The sequence below is a fragment of the Sorex fumeus genome, unplaced genomic scaffold (genome assembly GCF_029834395.1).
Source record: "Sorex fumeus unplaced genomic scaffold, SorFum_2.1 ptg000033l, whole genome shotgun sequence".
Classification (NCBI taxonomy): Eukaryota; Metazoa; Chordata; class Mammalia; order Eulipotyphla; family Soricidae; genus Sorex; species Sorex fumeus.
In genome coordinates, this window is record NW_026606090.1 from 12,331,196 (window position 1) to 12,347,256 (window position 16,061).

The following is a 16,061-nucleotide window of genomic DNA, read 5'->3' on the forward strand; positions in this document are numbered from 1 at the left end:
TTCGAGTTGATTACTAGGCATTTATTTGGTCTTTTAAAATGTAATGTAATGTAAATCAATACCATTTCACCGAAACTCTTCAGTGCCACCCTCGAGAACATCATGCGACGACTGGAATGGGAAGGAATGGGAGTGAAGATAGACGGTCGGCCACTACACCACCTCCACTTTGCTGATGACATCGTTCTAATAACACCAAACATTAGCCAAGCAGCACAAATGCTGGTCGACTTTGACCATAAGTGTGGAAAGGTCGGACTACAGCTGAATCTCACGAAGACAATGTTTATGAGAAACAATCTCATTCCTGACATTCCATTTGCTCTCAACGGAACGACCATCTCTGAATGCAACAGTTATGTGTACCTAGGTTGAGAAGTCAACATGAGGAATGACCTGGCACCTGAGTTACGCAGGAGGAATAGAGTGGCATGGAATGCCTTCAAGAATGTTGAAGAAATAGCTAAGAGGACAAAGAACCTCCAGCTCCAGGCAGATCTCTTCAATTCCACTGTTCTTCCTGCATTAACATACGCCTCAGAGACCTGGACCCTACAAAAACAGGATGAGAACGCTATTTTGGGTCTCCCAAAGAGGAATTGAAAGAGCTATGCTTAGAGTATCACGTTTCACTCAAATGAGAGAAAGAATCCGGAGTTCAGACCTCCATGGATGATCAAGAATCAGGGACTCTGTCTCATTTGCCAAGGCATCGAAAATCAGATGGGCTGGACACGTAATGAGATTTGGAGATGACCGCTGGACTAGAGCTGTTACCAACTGAATTCCACAGGACGTCAAAAGACCGCGTAGCCGCCCACCTACAAGATGGTCAGACTTCTTCAAGACCCTGAATGATCGGTTTGAGGCTCTTTGTGTTCCTAGAATGAACAGATGCCATTGATCTACATACACTAGCACGTGACAGGGACGAATGGAGATTTACTGGCACCCATTTGTGCAAATCGATGATTAACGGAAAAAGTGATCAGATGATCAATGTAAATGGCATTCTTCTAAGAAGCATAGGTAGAGGAGATATTTTCTTTCTTTTTTTGCCTACAATACTTCTTTTGTTGTCCTGGCTTTGTATACCTTGATCCTAAATATCTCATGCAGTTATACCTTCACAAGTATATAATCACTTTTCTCCCTCTTTACGGAGGTGCCGTGATTTACAATACTGTTAGTGGTGGTTTCATGCATACATCATTCCAGCACCATCACGAGGTACCCTCTTCCCTCCACCGAGATTTCATAGGCCCCTCCCCTTACACCCCTCCTCCCAACTCCTATTAGCTCATTTCTGTAGACCAATTCCCTAGTTCTGTTGCCTTTGACCATTTGTTGTACTCTTACTGTGTGTTACTGTGTGTGTGTCTCTCTCTCTTTTTTTTTTTTGGTAGGGACATACCTGACAGTGCTCAGGGATGACTCCTGGTGGAGCGTGGGGATATATGGGGCTGGAAATCTAACTGATGCAAAGCAAGTCCTATCCACTGTGCTCTCTCTCCAGCCCCATTTCTGCGTGTCTTTAAATCCCACATCTGAGAGAGATCATTGAATGATCACGTCTTTTTCTCAAAACTCATCTTTATAATTATTTAAAATTCTAACTTTAAATGCAGTCATTTTCTAGTCACTATTATACAGTAAGAGTAATGGCTGAGATCCAGGCCACTAATGTCTCTAAATAAGTGGCTTCCTCTGTTAAGTATGGGGGCAGGATAGACCTGCTCCCACAGGACTGAAGTGAGAATAAAAAATTAATATGTCTTCAGTACTTAAAAGAGTGCCTAGTGAATAGTCCCCACTCAGCAAATGCAAACCATTACTGACTTTAGTATTCTCGTGTTAGCTATTGCACTGATCCGTGCAATTCTGAAGTGTAAATTTTGGTTTATAGGGTAGTTTCTATGAGTCCTAGCTACTGTTCCCTATTAAACTTTCTCTCTCTCTCTCTCTCTCTCTCTCTCTCTCTCTCTCTCTCTCTCATTGCCATTCTTTCTCCACAGTGATGATAAAAAGCTTCAGATGGACTAATTCCAGAAAGTTCATAATAGTACATCTTTTTCCGTTACTCTCCAGTCCACCCATTGGCTGGCCACTGACATTCTATCACTTCACGAGCACGTGACCATTGTGGATGAGCTACAATGGCACCTGGTAAATTGCTAAGAATAAAGTTCAAGGATCCTGGACAAATAGTTAATGGGGTGAGAACAGAGCCATGACACCTCCCACCTGACCCCAAGGCCCCTGCTTGTGCCCAGTGTAATCTTGGAAACTCTACTGTCTGAGATTCCCAAGGCTGTGGGCAGTTTCCAGCAGCACTTATTTGGGGATGTGTGCATGCACTAGACTGGAAGATGGTGGTATGGATCTGACAAGCACCACAGAGAAAAGATCTTCAATAGCCAGAGCCAGGAAAGGCAACTCGTGGTGAGAGCACGTATAAGCCGTGGCAAGCCCCAGTGGGTGCTCCAGCCAGACTGTGTGTGAGCGCTGAATGGCATTATTTCTGAAGGCTCCTGCAAGCTCGCAGCTGCATGAGGAGTTCAGGCCTTGACTAGCATCAGGTTGTCATTTCTGAGCACCATACCCGAGGGCACCACCCACTCATTGCAACAATAATCAATTTTTTTTAAAGTTCAAATAAAAGAGTTGATATTTGATAGGTATTATTATTGCTATCTATGTAGTGAAGCTGCATCAGTTTTATAAAAATAAAAGATAGGGGCCGGAGTGATGGAATAACCTGTAAGGCACTGGCCTTGTATGCAGCAGACACGGGTTCCATCTCTGGCATCCCATATGATCCCCTGAGCACTACCAGGAGTGATTCCTGAGTGAAGAGCCAGGAGTAACCCCTGAGCATTGCCAGGTATAGCCCAAAGAACTAAAAACAAACAAAAAAGAATAGTCTTTGAAAACAATCTACAGTTTTGGGGGCTTTTTTTTTGAGGGGTTGGGTTAGGAGAGGAGGGACTTGGGCCCTGCCCATGATGCTCAGGGAATATTCTGGTCTCTGAGCTCAGGAATGACCCCTGCCAGAGCTTAGGGACTATATGCCTTGTGAGGAATCAAACTAAATTTGGCCTTAGTGTTCACATATAGAACAAGTGAACAAGTGTCTTAATCTCCTGTACTATCTCTGGCTTTTTATGTTGTATTTGATAACGCCAAGAACTAGAGGTTGCTGTGAAGTTCTGACTGACCAGAATTTGGTCATGACTGACAGGATGATTGACTTATAAGTGTGACTGGAGAGTTGTTATGGAGAGATGAATCATCCCCAAACCCTGAGCACCTGATTTGCCAGCTACTCAGGTAGACTGAGGGATGCAAACAAGAAGACATCACTGGGTTGGCCTCGGATTTCATATCTGAGCCATTAGATATGCTGTCCTCTGTCATGTGACTGGACCGCAGTCCAGATCACAGCATGCCTTTCATGCTGACATAGGCATTCCTTAACTTGGTGAAATCAGCAAACAATAATCCAGGACCCTAGTTTTTTTATTATTATTATTAATTTTATTGAATCACCGTAAGATAGTTGTAAGCATACATGTTTGGATTACAATCACACAATGATCTAACACCCATCCCTCCACCAGTGCACATTCCCCACCACCAATACCCCAGTATAACCCCCCTTTCCCACCTTCCCTCTGCCTCCATGGCACATATGATTCCCCATAATCTCTCTCTACTTTTGGGCATTAAGGTTTGCAATACAGACCCTGAGAGGTTATCACGTTTGGTTCTTTATCTACTTTCTGCACACATCTCCCATCCCGACCGATTCCTCCAGCCATCTTTTTCTTAGTGATCCCTTCTCTATTCCAGCTGCCTTCTCCCCTTTGCTCATGAGGCCAGCTTCCAGCTGTGGAGCAATCTGTCTATCCCGTGTATCTATGGTCCTTAGGTGTCAGCCTAATGTTATGTTGTTTTATACTCCACAAATGAGTGCAGTCCTTCTATGTCTGTCCCTCTCTTTCTGACTCATTTCACTTAGCATGATACTCTCCATGTCTATCCATTTATAAGCAAAGTTCATGACTTCATCTCTCCTGAAAGCTGCATAGTATTCCATTGTGTAGATGTACCAGAGTTTTTTTAACCAGTCATCTGTTCTAGGGAATTTGGGTTGTTTCCAGATTTTGGCTATTGTGAACAGTGCTGAGTGCAGTCCTTCTATGTCTGTCCTTCTCTTTCTGACTCATTTCACTTAGCATGATACTATCCATGTCTATCCATTTATAAGCAAAGTTCATGACTTCATCTCTCCTGATAGCTGCATAGTATAACATTGTTTAGACATACCAAAGTTTGCTGGAGTGATAGCACAGCGGGTAGGGCATTCGCCTTACAAGCGGCCAACATGGCCGACCCGAGTTCGAATCCTCCGCCCCTCTCGGAGAGCCCGGCAAGCTACCGAGAGTATTCGATATGCCAGACACAGTAACAACAAAGTCTCCAATGGAGACGTTACTGGGCCCGCTCGAGCAAATCGACGATCAACGGGAGGGCCTTTACCTTTACCTTTTAAAGTTTCTTTGACCAGTCATCTGTTCTAGGGTACTTTGGTTGTTTCCAGATTTTGGCTATTGTGAACAGTGCTGCAACGAACATATAGATACAGATGTCATTTCTACTGTGCTTTTTTGCATCCTTGGGATATATTCCCAGAAGTGGTATTGCGGGGTCATATGGAAGCTCAATTTCTAGTTTTTGAATGACTGTCCATATTGTTTTCCAGAAAGACTGTGCTAATGGGCATTCCCTAGGACCCTAGTTAACTTTGTTTTTATCTGTTTCAACATAAAAATCACAAATAAAAATAATTTGCACAAATGCATATTTGTAGATAATAATTTTTAATTGGAGCAGAAAATTCAGATAAAATTCAATGAAGAGGAATGTGGTATAAGATATGATCTATTGAAACCCAAGCACAAAATTTGTAAGTCTACAACTGTATCTCATGGTGTCTCACTAATAAAAATTAAAAAAAAAAAAAGAAAGAAATAGTACTGAAGCTAAGGCATTCTTCTTGCAACCTTCTGACTCTGGTTCTAATCCCTGGCACCAGATATGGTCCCTATAAGCACAGATGAGGTCACTTCTGTACAGTTAGCCAGAAATATTCTGAGCACTGTTAGGAATGGCTCAAACCTACCCTCTATGAAATCATTTATTATCCTCTTACCCACAGACTATTAGATCCCATTTCTATTTTGAGTATTTATAGGTGTATTCCATTTAAGAAACATTTTGATTACACAGACTCTTGTGACCTTCATAAGTGTGTCATAAGTGTGGGACAGCATTTGTGGTATCCATGGAATCTTAGCTTCTGAAAGGCTGAGCATGGCTAGACTCAGCAAGGTGGGGTGCAGAACCAGGATCTGTAGTAGCGTGCTTAACTTCAAAGCCAGAGTGTTACCCAACACAGAAGAATTAGCACCATGGGCAACTTTCTTTTGTAGTCCTAGAGAAGTTGAAACTATGGGAACAGAAATCAGATCCACTCATGCCTGGGTGACAGGGGTAGGGAGGAGGAGCTGAGGAATGACCAGAAAGGAACACCAGAACAGTCTGTGTCATAGGGGAAATATTTTGTCTTAGTCTGGGCACCACTTACACAGATGAGGCATTGTCCCAGCTCATGAGATTGCAGCTGTGTGCCTTTCATGATGTTTGGTCAGTGGTGGGCAACAGATACAATGGCACTCTCTAGGTGCAACCTAGGGTGAGGTTGGCTCCACTCACTATGGTAGAGGCTAAAGGGTTTCTCAGAGAGAGTGATCCATCCCTCAGGGGTACTGCAATGATGGGAGAGCACCATTGGGGTTAATCTGGCAAGCAATGGGAGGGCACTTTGTGTTCTCTTCAAGAAGGTAGATTTCCAAGGGACACAGGGGAGTTTGCATATATTTTTTTTTTCTGAAAAGGGAATGCTAAGCCAAAGAAGTTTGGGAGCCTCTGCTCTATGGTGTTGGTAGGATGAAATCACCTAATATAACTTTCCTTAAAACAGATTCTCATTGTACATGAGCTGTTCACTCGAGTCATCCTGAATAGGATTGACAGAACACTAGATCAAGGACAACCATGCAAGCAAGCTGGGTTCCAAAAAGGATTCAGCACTATCGACCATATCCACATGATAACCAAGCTCACTGAGGTTTCTCGGGAGTTCAAGATGCCACTCTGTCTAACGTTCATTGATTTAAAGAAGGCCTTTGATTCTGTTGAGATGGAAGTGTTCATTGAAGCCCTAGCTAATCAGGGCGTTCAAACTCAATCCATTAGTATCCTCCGTGAGCTGTATTACGGATTCACTACCAGGTTCTCACTATTCTACAAAGAAGTGATCATTGATGTCAAGAGAGGGGTTCAGCAGGGTGATACCATTTCACCGAAACTCTTCAGTGCCACCCTCGAGAACATCATGCAACGACTGGAATGGGAAGGAATGGGAATGAAGATAGATGGTCGGCCACTATACCACCTCTGCTTTGCTGGTGACATTGTTCTAATAACACCAAACATTAGCCGAGCAGCACAAATGCTGTTCGACTTCGACCATAAGTGTGGAAAGGTTGGACCACAGCTGAATCTCATGAAGATGTTTATGAGAAACAACCTCGTTCCTGACGTTCCATTCGTTCTCAATGAACAACCATCTCCGAATGCAACAGTTATGTGTACCTAGGTTGAGAAGTCAACATGAGGAATGACCTGGCACCTGAGTTACGCAGGAGGAATAGAGTGGCATGGAATGCCTTCAAGAATGTCGAAGAAATAGCTAAGAGGACAAAGAACCTCCAGCTCCAGGCAGATCTCTTCAATTCCACTGTTCTTACTGCATTAACATATGCCTCAGAGACCTGGGCCCTACGAAAACAGGATGAGAACGCTATTTGGGTCTCCCAAAGAGGAATTGAAAGAGCTATGCTTGGAGTATCACGTTTCACTCAAATGAGAGAAAGAATCCGGAGTTCAGACCTCCGTGGATGATCAAGAATCAGGGACGCTGTTTCATTTGCCAAGGCGTCGAAAATCAGATGGGCTGAACACATAATGAGATTTGGAGACTACCGCTGGACTAGAGCCATTACCAACTGGATTCCACGGGATGTCAAAAGCCTGCGTGTCCGCCCACCTACCAGATGGTCAGACTTCTTCGTCAAAACCCTGAATGATCGGTTTGAGGCTCTTTGTGTTCCTAGAACGAACAGACGCCATTGAGCTACACTAGCATGTGACAGGGACAAATGGAGATGTTACTGGCACCCGCTTGAGCAAATTGATGATTAATGGGAAGTCAAGTGATCAAGTGATGAGTGTATGCACTATGGCCTGTGTATATTGGACTGAAGATATAGTACAAGGCATAAGACATTTGATGCTGCATGCTGCCAACTCCAGTCCAGTCCTCAGCATCATGTATGGTCCTGTGAGTGACCCCTGAGCACAGATGGAGTAGTTCTCAGTACTATCAGGTGTGTCTCTTCCTTAAAAAAACTATGCATATATACCTCTATGAATATAAATTATACATCCATTTTAAAAATTACTTTTCTATTTTAAGTGAAAGGACAGTAAATTTGGAAACTCAGCAATGTTATGTTGTCCTAATCATTCAGAACCATGATTGCATTATTTAATTTTTAAATATGAGTTATTTTAATTATCTAAGCAGACATCTTCCTTTCCTAGGAGAATTAATTTCATCTTGCTACCATGACAAATTGCTGCAACTTAGGGGTATTAAAAAAAACCATAAATTTATTATCTTGCCAATCTGGAAGTCATAAATCCAAAATGAGTCTCTGAGCTAAACTCAAAGTACTGACAGTGCTGGGCTCTGTCTCTAGGCTCCATGGGAAAATTCATTTCCTTGGTGCACAGAGACTGTTAGAACGATAACTTTCAAATAACCCAGAAACATATGATCAGCTGCACTGTCACACTAGTAAGCAAAGAAAGTTAAATAAACACACTACTTCCAGGTGAACCAGATACCCCCACAGTACCTTGAGTATCTCTAGGTAGACCCTGGAGGCCCCAGAGTGATGCTGAGGTGGTCCAGCTAATCCCTAGCCTGCAGGTGGCAAGCTGGAGCCGCAACACATTCTTTGGGCCTCACCTTGAGCCATCTGACCCCCTTGACCAAGTATCTCCTGGAGTGGTCCCTGAGCCCCCTGAGTACTTCTCAGAAATAGCCACTCTCCCAGTGAATAGATTAAAAAACACAATGTCTATCAAGATTCTGTAGCACTGTAGTGCTGTCCTCCCATTGTTCATTGATTTGCTCAAGCGGGCCCAGTAACATCTCCATTGTGAGACTTGTTGTTACTGTGTTTGGCATATCAAATACGTCACAGGTAGCTTTCCAGGCTTTGCTGTGTGGGTGGGATACTCTCAGTAGCGTGCCAGGCTCTCTGAGAGGGGCAGAGGAATCGAACTCGGGTTGGCCAGGTTGGCCACGTGCAAGGCAAACGCCTTACCTGCTGTGCTATTGCTCCAGAAACAGATACACCCTAGGTAACAGAGGTAGAAAGGGAAGCAAAGCCCAGAGGACAGAGGAGAGGAATGGAGAGGAGAGATACAGTTTCTCAGGGAATAACTTGGGGTGCAGAAAATTCCAATTTATTGACCTAGTGGTGATTATTGGGATATTTCTCTCTAGATAATTATCATGCTGTATGTTTGTTTTGTGCAGTCCTTTGTAGGCTATGCTCTATGTCTCAATGAAACATTCAAAAAAGCAAAAACCTGCCAAGATGGTTCAAGACAAAATGGAAAATGAGAACTCATTGGGAAGTCATAGGCAACCTAGGATGATAGTGAAATAATCAAGCACTGCCTTCACTTACAGATCATGGGGGCCAATACAAAGAGGGAACCAAGTGCTGTGTTCATTTGTCTCATGAAAATAAGCAAACTTGCTAATCAGGAACAATAAATATTTCTCCAAGTTCTAAATTTGGGGCCAAATATTCTGTTCATTATGTAAGAGTAAGAACGACATATTTAACGGCAGAAGGTCTGGGGTGTGTGTGTGTGTGTGTGTGTGTGTGTGTGTGTGTGTGTGTGTGTGTGTGTGTGTGTTGTTTTTTGGGCCATATCTGGCACTGCTCAGGACTTACTCCTGGCTTTGTACTCAAGGGATCACTCTTGGCAGTGCCCAGAGGACAGTATGTTGTGCGAGGAATCAAACTCTCTGACCCAGTAGCAGAATTTCTGAAGATCACAGCATGTTTCTTAATATCCATCTCTTACCTGAATTCTTGATAAAATCCTCAGAGCATGATGCTAATAACAATTCAGGGATGGGGACATGGATGACTCATGGGTAAAGTGTATGCTTGCAGGAATGAGACCCTGGGTTCAATCCCCAACACTGTGTGGTCTCTGCGCACCTCCAGGCATAGGCCCTGGTACAGAAGCATCATTCCTACCCCCAATACATGAGTATTTGTAAATCTTAATCTCACATCTGACTCATAGCCAGCACTCCATTTCCAGCCTCCAGAAAAGCTTTTTAGAACATATTTTTTGAATGTAGATAGAAGAGAAATATATCTGTGATTGGTGAGAAAACAAATCCGTGATGGGAAAGCAAACTTGCTACTTACACAGACATAAGGCCCAAGTGTGCTACATGGCAGTGAGCCCCATCTCCACAGTACAGGTACAGTGCAGGCACTTACTTGGTGATTTATTCTGCCATACAACTTCCTAGTGGATCTGATGTCTTCACTGTGTAGAAGCAACGCCATGCCATTTTGTGTATCCAGGGCAATAGAAACTGGCTTGGTAATGACATTCTTGAGGATAAATTAAATAATTATTAAGGGTACATACTCATATGCCAGTTTTTAAGGAAAATCAGAGGAAAATTCTGAAGGCCAAATTATGCTCACCAAAAGATACCAATTGTGTGCCTTTTTTTTTTTTATTAGTGAAGCACCATGAGGTACAGTTTTAGATTTACAGATCTTTGTGCTTGAGTTTCGGTCATACAATGATCAAATACCCATCCCTCCACCAGTGCCCATTTCCCCCCATCCCCCCTCCCACCCTGCCTCTGTGGCAGGGCATTCCCCTGTGTTCTCTCTCTCCTTTTGGGTGTTGTGGTCTGCAAAAGAGGCATTGAGTGGCAATCATGTTCAGTCCATAGTCTACTTTCAACATGCATTTCCCCTCCTGGGAGGATCCTCCAAACACCTTCAATTGTGTGCCTTTTTATTCTTGATGCTGATTCACTTTTGGTAGTGGTGGTGATGGAGAAGAGGCACACACAAAGCCACACTCAGTCTTTGAGTTATCTCTCTAGCACCTGATTTACTTTTTTAAAAAATAAGTTTATTTATTTAATCACCGTGAGAGCAGTTACAAAGTTTTTGGGTTTAAGTCTTGGTCATACAATGATAAAACACTGGTCCCTTCACCAGTGCCCATTTTCCACCACCAAATACCCCCAGTATACCCCCAGCCCACCCCCTCCCCCTACCTGTATGGCAGATGATTTCCACATTACTCTCTCTCTCTCTACTTTGATTACGTTCAATATTTTGACATCAGACACACCATTATTATTTGTGATTTTACCCCAACACTCACATCTGCCAAAGAGGCAACATTAGACCATTTGTTTTCTATTGCTGATTATGAATAGCTTATGATGTTGTGTAGCCGCAGTAGTGACCATGCGATTTTGGAATTCTGAAGTCTTAATAATTAAATCTGGATGGATTTCTGCCAAAAGCCGCTGAGTTCTGAGATTCGTTCCTGAGTCTCTGGGATCATGGCTTATTAAGCTGCTTGTTGAGTAGTCAGAGGACACATTCATGGGCGGCAACTCCAGCCTGATTTACTTTTTTTTTTTTATTGGTGGCTGCTTGACTTTTCTGTAGAGAGGCTTATTGTCTATTATACACATCTATTGTTACTTTTTGATTTTATTATTTCTAAAAGTGTATTTAACCTATGGTTACTCAGATTTAATTCAGCTATGTCCCTCCAAAATTTCGGGATGTCATTGGAGCAGAAATGCTCCAAGCTTAGCATTTCTGGAACTTGGAGATGAGACTGTAAATGAGAGTTTGGAAACAGTCAGGTTTCTGCAAGCTGGCAGTCTTCAGATATGGAAGAGCACGGGCTACTTTGTCTCAGAGAAATCAGGACAAGACTGACAGGTACAGTGACCAGAAATCGGGGAGTTCAGCTGTGTCCTGGGCTCTCTTTGTTTATTAATCGATCCACCTCTTGCCTGTATTTCCCCCAATCTATTGGGATGCGGGTTAGAGAGCATCCCATTATACTTTACACCTTATTAAAGTATTAATGAGTGATTAAAGATGGATCAGAGTCAATGAGCCATGTAGAATTTACTTAATCATTTTCTCATTGTGGGAGTTTATTACAGTGGTAATAAAAGATATTTGCCCATAAACTTTTTGCCATATTTTAGGTAAAATTATATATTTATATATATTAACATATATATTAACATAAAAATATATGGGCTGGAGCAATAGCACAATGGGTAGGGCATTTGCCTTGCACATGGCCTACCCAGATTCGATACCTCTGTCCCTCTCGGAGAGCCCAGCAAGCTACCGAGAGTATCCCGCCCACACGGTAAAGTCTGGCAAGCTACCCATGTCAAATTTGATATGCCAAAAACAGTAACAACAAATCTCACAATGGAGACGTTACTGGTGCCCGCTGAAGCAAATTGATGAACAATGGAAAGACAGTGCTACAGTGCAATATAATATATAACATATTAATATATAATATATAAATATATAAGTATATTATATATTTTCCTGAATATCTTAAGACTTTTGACACAACAATTAGTTTTCTAAAGGGCTTTAATTACTAAAGTCTGAAAGTCTTATTTTTTGTCTCTTTTTCTTTGTCATCACTGAGTATTATACTTTCTGAAAAGAATATCATTGTTCTGGGATATATAAAACATGAGCAAGGAAATTACATATATTTTTATTCTTGCAGTTAAACAATATTTTCTGTGCATTTATTAGTTTCTTATTTTTTCTTTTCATGTACTTTACCCAGTACTGGACCATTCTCCCCCCTCATAACTTACAATTTCAGAACAAGGTCAGTGAATATTGAATTCACTGTACCACTGTATCACTGTCATCCTGTTGTTCATTGATTTCCTCACGCAGGCACCAGTAACGTCTCCTTTGTCCTAGCCCTGAGATTTTAGAAAGTGCCACATTCGAGGCTCTTTCAGAGTCAAGAGAATGAGACCCATCATTGTTACTGGTTTTTGGCATATTGAATACGCCACTGGGAGTTTGCCAGACTCTGTTGTGTGGGCAGGATACTTTTGGTAGCCTGCCAAGTTCTCCATAGTAAGAACTAGATAATGAAATGTCACGCGGCCGCATTTGTGGCTACGTGCTTCTGGGAGTTGGGTTTTATAGTCTCTGGGTCTTGGCTGTTGATGGGATTACATGGTGCCGGGGACAGCTGGTGAGTGTAGTGCCTACATACTAGAAGATGGAGGATCTGGGTGGAGGAGGCCCAGTCCCAATCCAAGCAGGCTTGGAGATCTACGCCCCGGGTCCTGCACACCTGGGTTCCTCTGCTGATTCCTTCATGCATGAGGCTCGTTTGAACATGCGGCGAGTAGTCTTAAACATGGCTGTGGCTGGAAACAGAGGTCTTCAGCTGCCGGGGCTCTGCTTGGGGTGGGGAGGGAAATTCAACCCACCCTCCTCAAGGGGCCTCAGTGAGGACAGCCAGGCATGGAGGCAGGAGAATATTGAATTCAGAATTGGCAAAGTGCTAGGGTAATAGAATACCCAGGATACAGCTCAGAAATCCAATAACTTTGAGACTTCACACTTTGAAATCATATTTGTTAACCAGTTTGTGGTTTGCAGGACAAGTATTAGACATCCATATTAATCTGTGAGTCAACAAATAATTCTTTTAGGCTTTCTGTGTGCTGAACATTGTTCTGAGTACATTGGGAAGAAAAAAGAGAAAATCTCTTTTTCTATAGAGTATCTGTTCTTGTGAGGAGAGGAAGACAGACACATAAAATGGCTGTGTTTCAGAACATTAGTGGATGGGTGTGCCCTGGCCATGTTCTTCAACCTGTGCTCGGAGGACCAGAGCTGGCCTGTGGAAATTTCCTTGATAGTCCACCAAAAATTTATAACCTCTAAGCAGCAGCAAATGGTGCACTGGCCAAAATCTGTAACTTTATAACATTGGATTCAATAAATAAAATACTGACAGCAGCAAATCCTGGAAGACACGACACCACATTGCCGGAGATCTCTCCAGGCCCCCCATATTGAGCCAGTTCTACTAGCACACCTGATGAAGCAGGTGACCCACTCTAGATGAAACCCAGGTGACCACGAGCTGCCAGAAGCAAGGCACAGTTACATGGGTTCCAGAACTAAGACTCCAGGCCACATGGCGGTGGCGGCAGAGGAGTCAGGCTCCCTGCCTGGTTGGCATCCTGGCTGTCAGGCTCACAATCTTAGCCATCTTAGCCACCAATGGCCTTGGTCCAGAGACTCCCAATTGAATCCCAAAATGATTGGCGCCCTACAGAGTTGTCTGTGGACACCAACCATTTACAATCTCAGAATTCCAGAAGCACATGGCCGCTTTTGCAGCTGTGCAACTGCTCATCGTATTCTAAGTCAGCAATAGAAAAATAAATTATCTAGCGTCTGCCCCTTACAGGCAGGCCTGAATTCGAGCAAACTATAATGCCCAAAAACAAACAGAGTGTATTGGGGAAATTGTCTGCCATAAAGGCAGGGTGAGGACTGTGATGGGGGTAGGGAAGGAATACTGGGGACATTGGTGATGAAAACTGTGCACTGGTGGAATAGACCATTGTATGGCTGAAGCTCAAACACGAAAGCTTTGTAACTGTGTCTTACAGTGATTCAATAAAATAAATAAACAAATAAACAAATACAACACTATATACATTGGACTTTGTTTCTGTCTTAGTTGTTAGCCTGTCCACACAATATATTTCTGATTTTCCCTAATTTGAGGTGAAAAAAAGGTTGAACAATACTGGAGTAAGGAACAAGAATGAATGAGTAAGGCAGACGGAGCACACAGGGGAATGCAGCAATTTTATTTTATTGTTATTTGAAGTAATATTGGCTTGTAACGTTATTTAGGTTTGGGGGATATAGTCTTTTCTATCAACCTCTGTACATGTTTCCCTCCATAGTTCTAGGTTTCATCCATTACCTGATTTATCTACTCCCTCTTCCTTTTTGGTAACCAGTATTTTAGTTTTATCATCTAAAGTTTGCTTCTAGGAGCTGGAGTGATAGCACAGCGGGTAGGGCGTTTGCCTTGCATGCGGCCGACCCAGGTTCGATTCCCAGCATCCCATATGGTCCCCTGAGCACCGCCAGGAGTAAGCCCTGAGTGCAGAGCCAGAAGTAACCCCTGTGCATCACCAGGTATGACCCAAAAAGCAAATAAATAAATAAATAAATAAATTAAAAAATAAAGTTTGCTTCTTAAAAATAAATAAAATTTGCTTCTGTTTTGTTTACTGTATCTCTTTCTTGGTGTAGTACATATGAGGGAAACCATATGGTCTTTGTCTTTCTCTAACTCTTTGTGCTCAGCTCAGTACTCCAGTTCTATTTTTCTAACAAAAGGCCAGATTTCCCTTTTACTTAATAGTTGAGTAGTACCCTGCTGTGTATATATACTATTTCTTCTCTTTCATTCTCTGTCCATAGCCTGGTAGGCTGTTAACAACGTTCAACTATTGTGACTAATTTAGTGCCACAGGGTGATCTGGTAGACCTTATAAGAAGAGATTTGAGTAGAAACTTGAAAAATTGAGACAATGTACCCTGGGCGGTCTGGGATTAGATTTCTTCAGGAAGAGGCAGTAGCCAAGGCAAAGATTCTGAAGCAGGATAGACCTCATGTATTGAAAGAACACAGAGAAGCCAAGGTGGCTAAGATGGAGTGAGGAGCAGGGAGAGGAACAAAAGTTGAGGTCATGGAAGTCAAAGAGGAAGATCTTTTAAGGAACCCATGGGAAAGATTTGGACTTTCCTCAGATTAAGCTGGAAGACACTGGAAGTTTCTGAACCAAAAGAGTGACACAATCTGCTTGTGTTGCTTTGAAAACAGACTGAAGAGGGGTGGATGGCAGCTCATGGAGACCAGTTAGAATTCTGCTGCATATATTCAGAGGCTTTCTTGGAATGGGAAGTAGTGAGGAGACCTAAGATTTGGGTGGACCCGAGGAATTCTCTGATGAAATGAATGTGTGGTGTAAAATACTGTAGAGTCAAAGACTAATTTCTTTAAAAACCTCTTTAATTACCCTATGCCCCATGGTCCCTTAAGCGATATTTCTGAACAGTTCCAGAATTAAACTAGAAATGGATATGCTAATAGTTCTCCAGGCATAAAGGCCATGAGATTCAAGAAGGGACAGTGTTTTTAACCCTTTGAATGAAAAGACAATAAAAATGACAACATGATGTGGCATCTGCTCCAGACTTTTATGATTTTTGTATATTTTATGATGTGTTTCACTTAATTGGATTAAGATAAATATTTGTTAACTTAGCAGTGCCTGATGATTCTCATGAAGGATTGTGCCTCAATACTCACCAACATTGCAAAGATTTGATTTAGAGATCATATGGTGTTAGGGTTGTTTGGCCTTCCAGAAGTGGATGACCAGTTAAAGGCAAGAAGTAGAGGGAGCTGGGTTCATAATGGTATGTGAGCACATACCAAGAGCACATGGCTTGTTAGAGCAAAATTCCCAAGATCACAGCAGAATTGGAACTGAAGGCAGGGTGAACAGAAAGAGCAATATTATTTCTATTTCATTTTACGTTTCTCATGTATTATACAATTTCTCTTTATGTATTAAATACAGAGAGGTCTGTTTTCTGTATATTACATTAAAGTTCTCCACCATCTGTGTCTCTCCACCAAAGATGAAGTTTCACCAAACCACCAAATCCTGAACAATT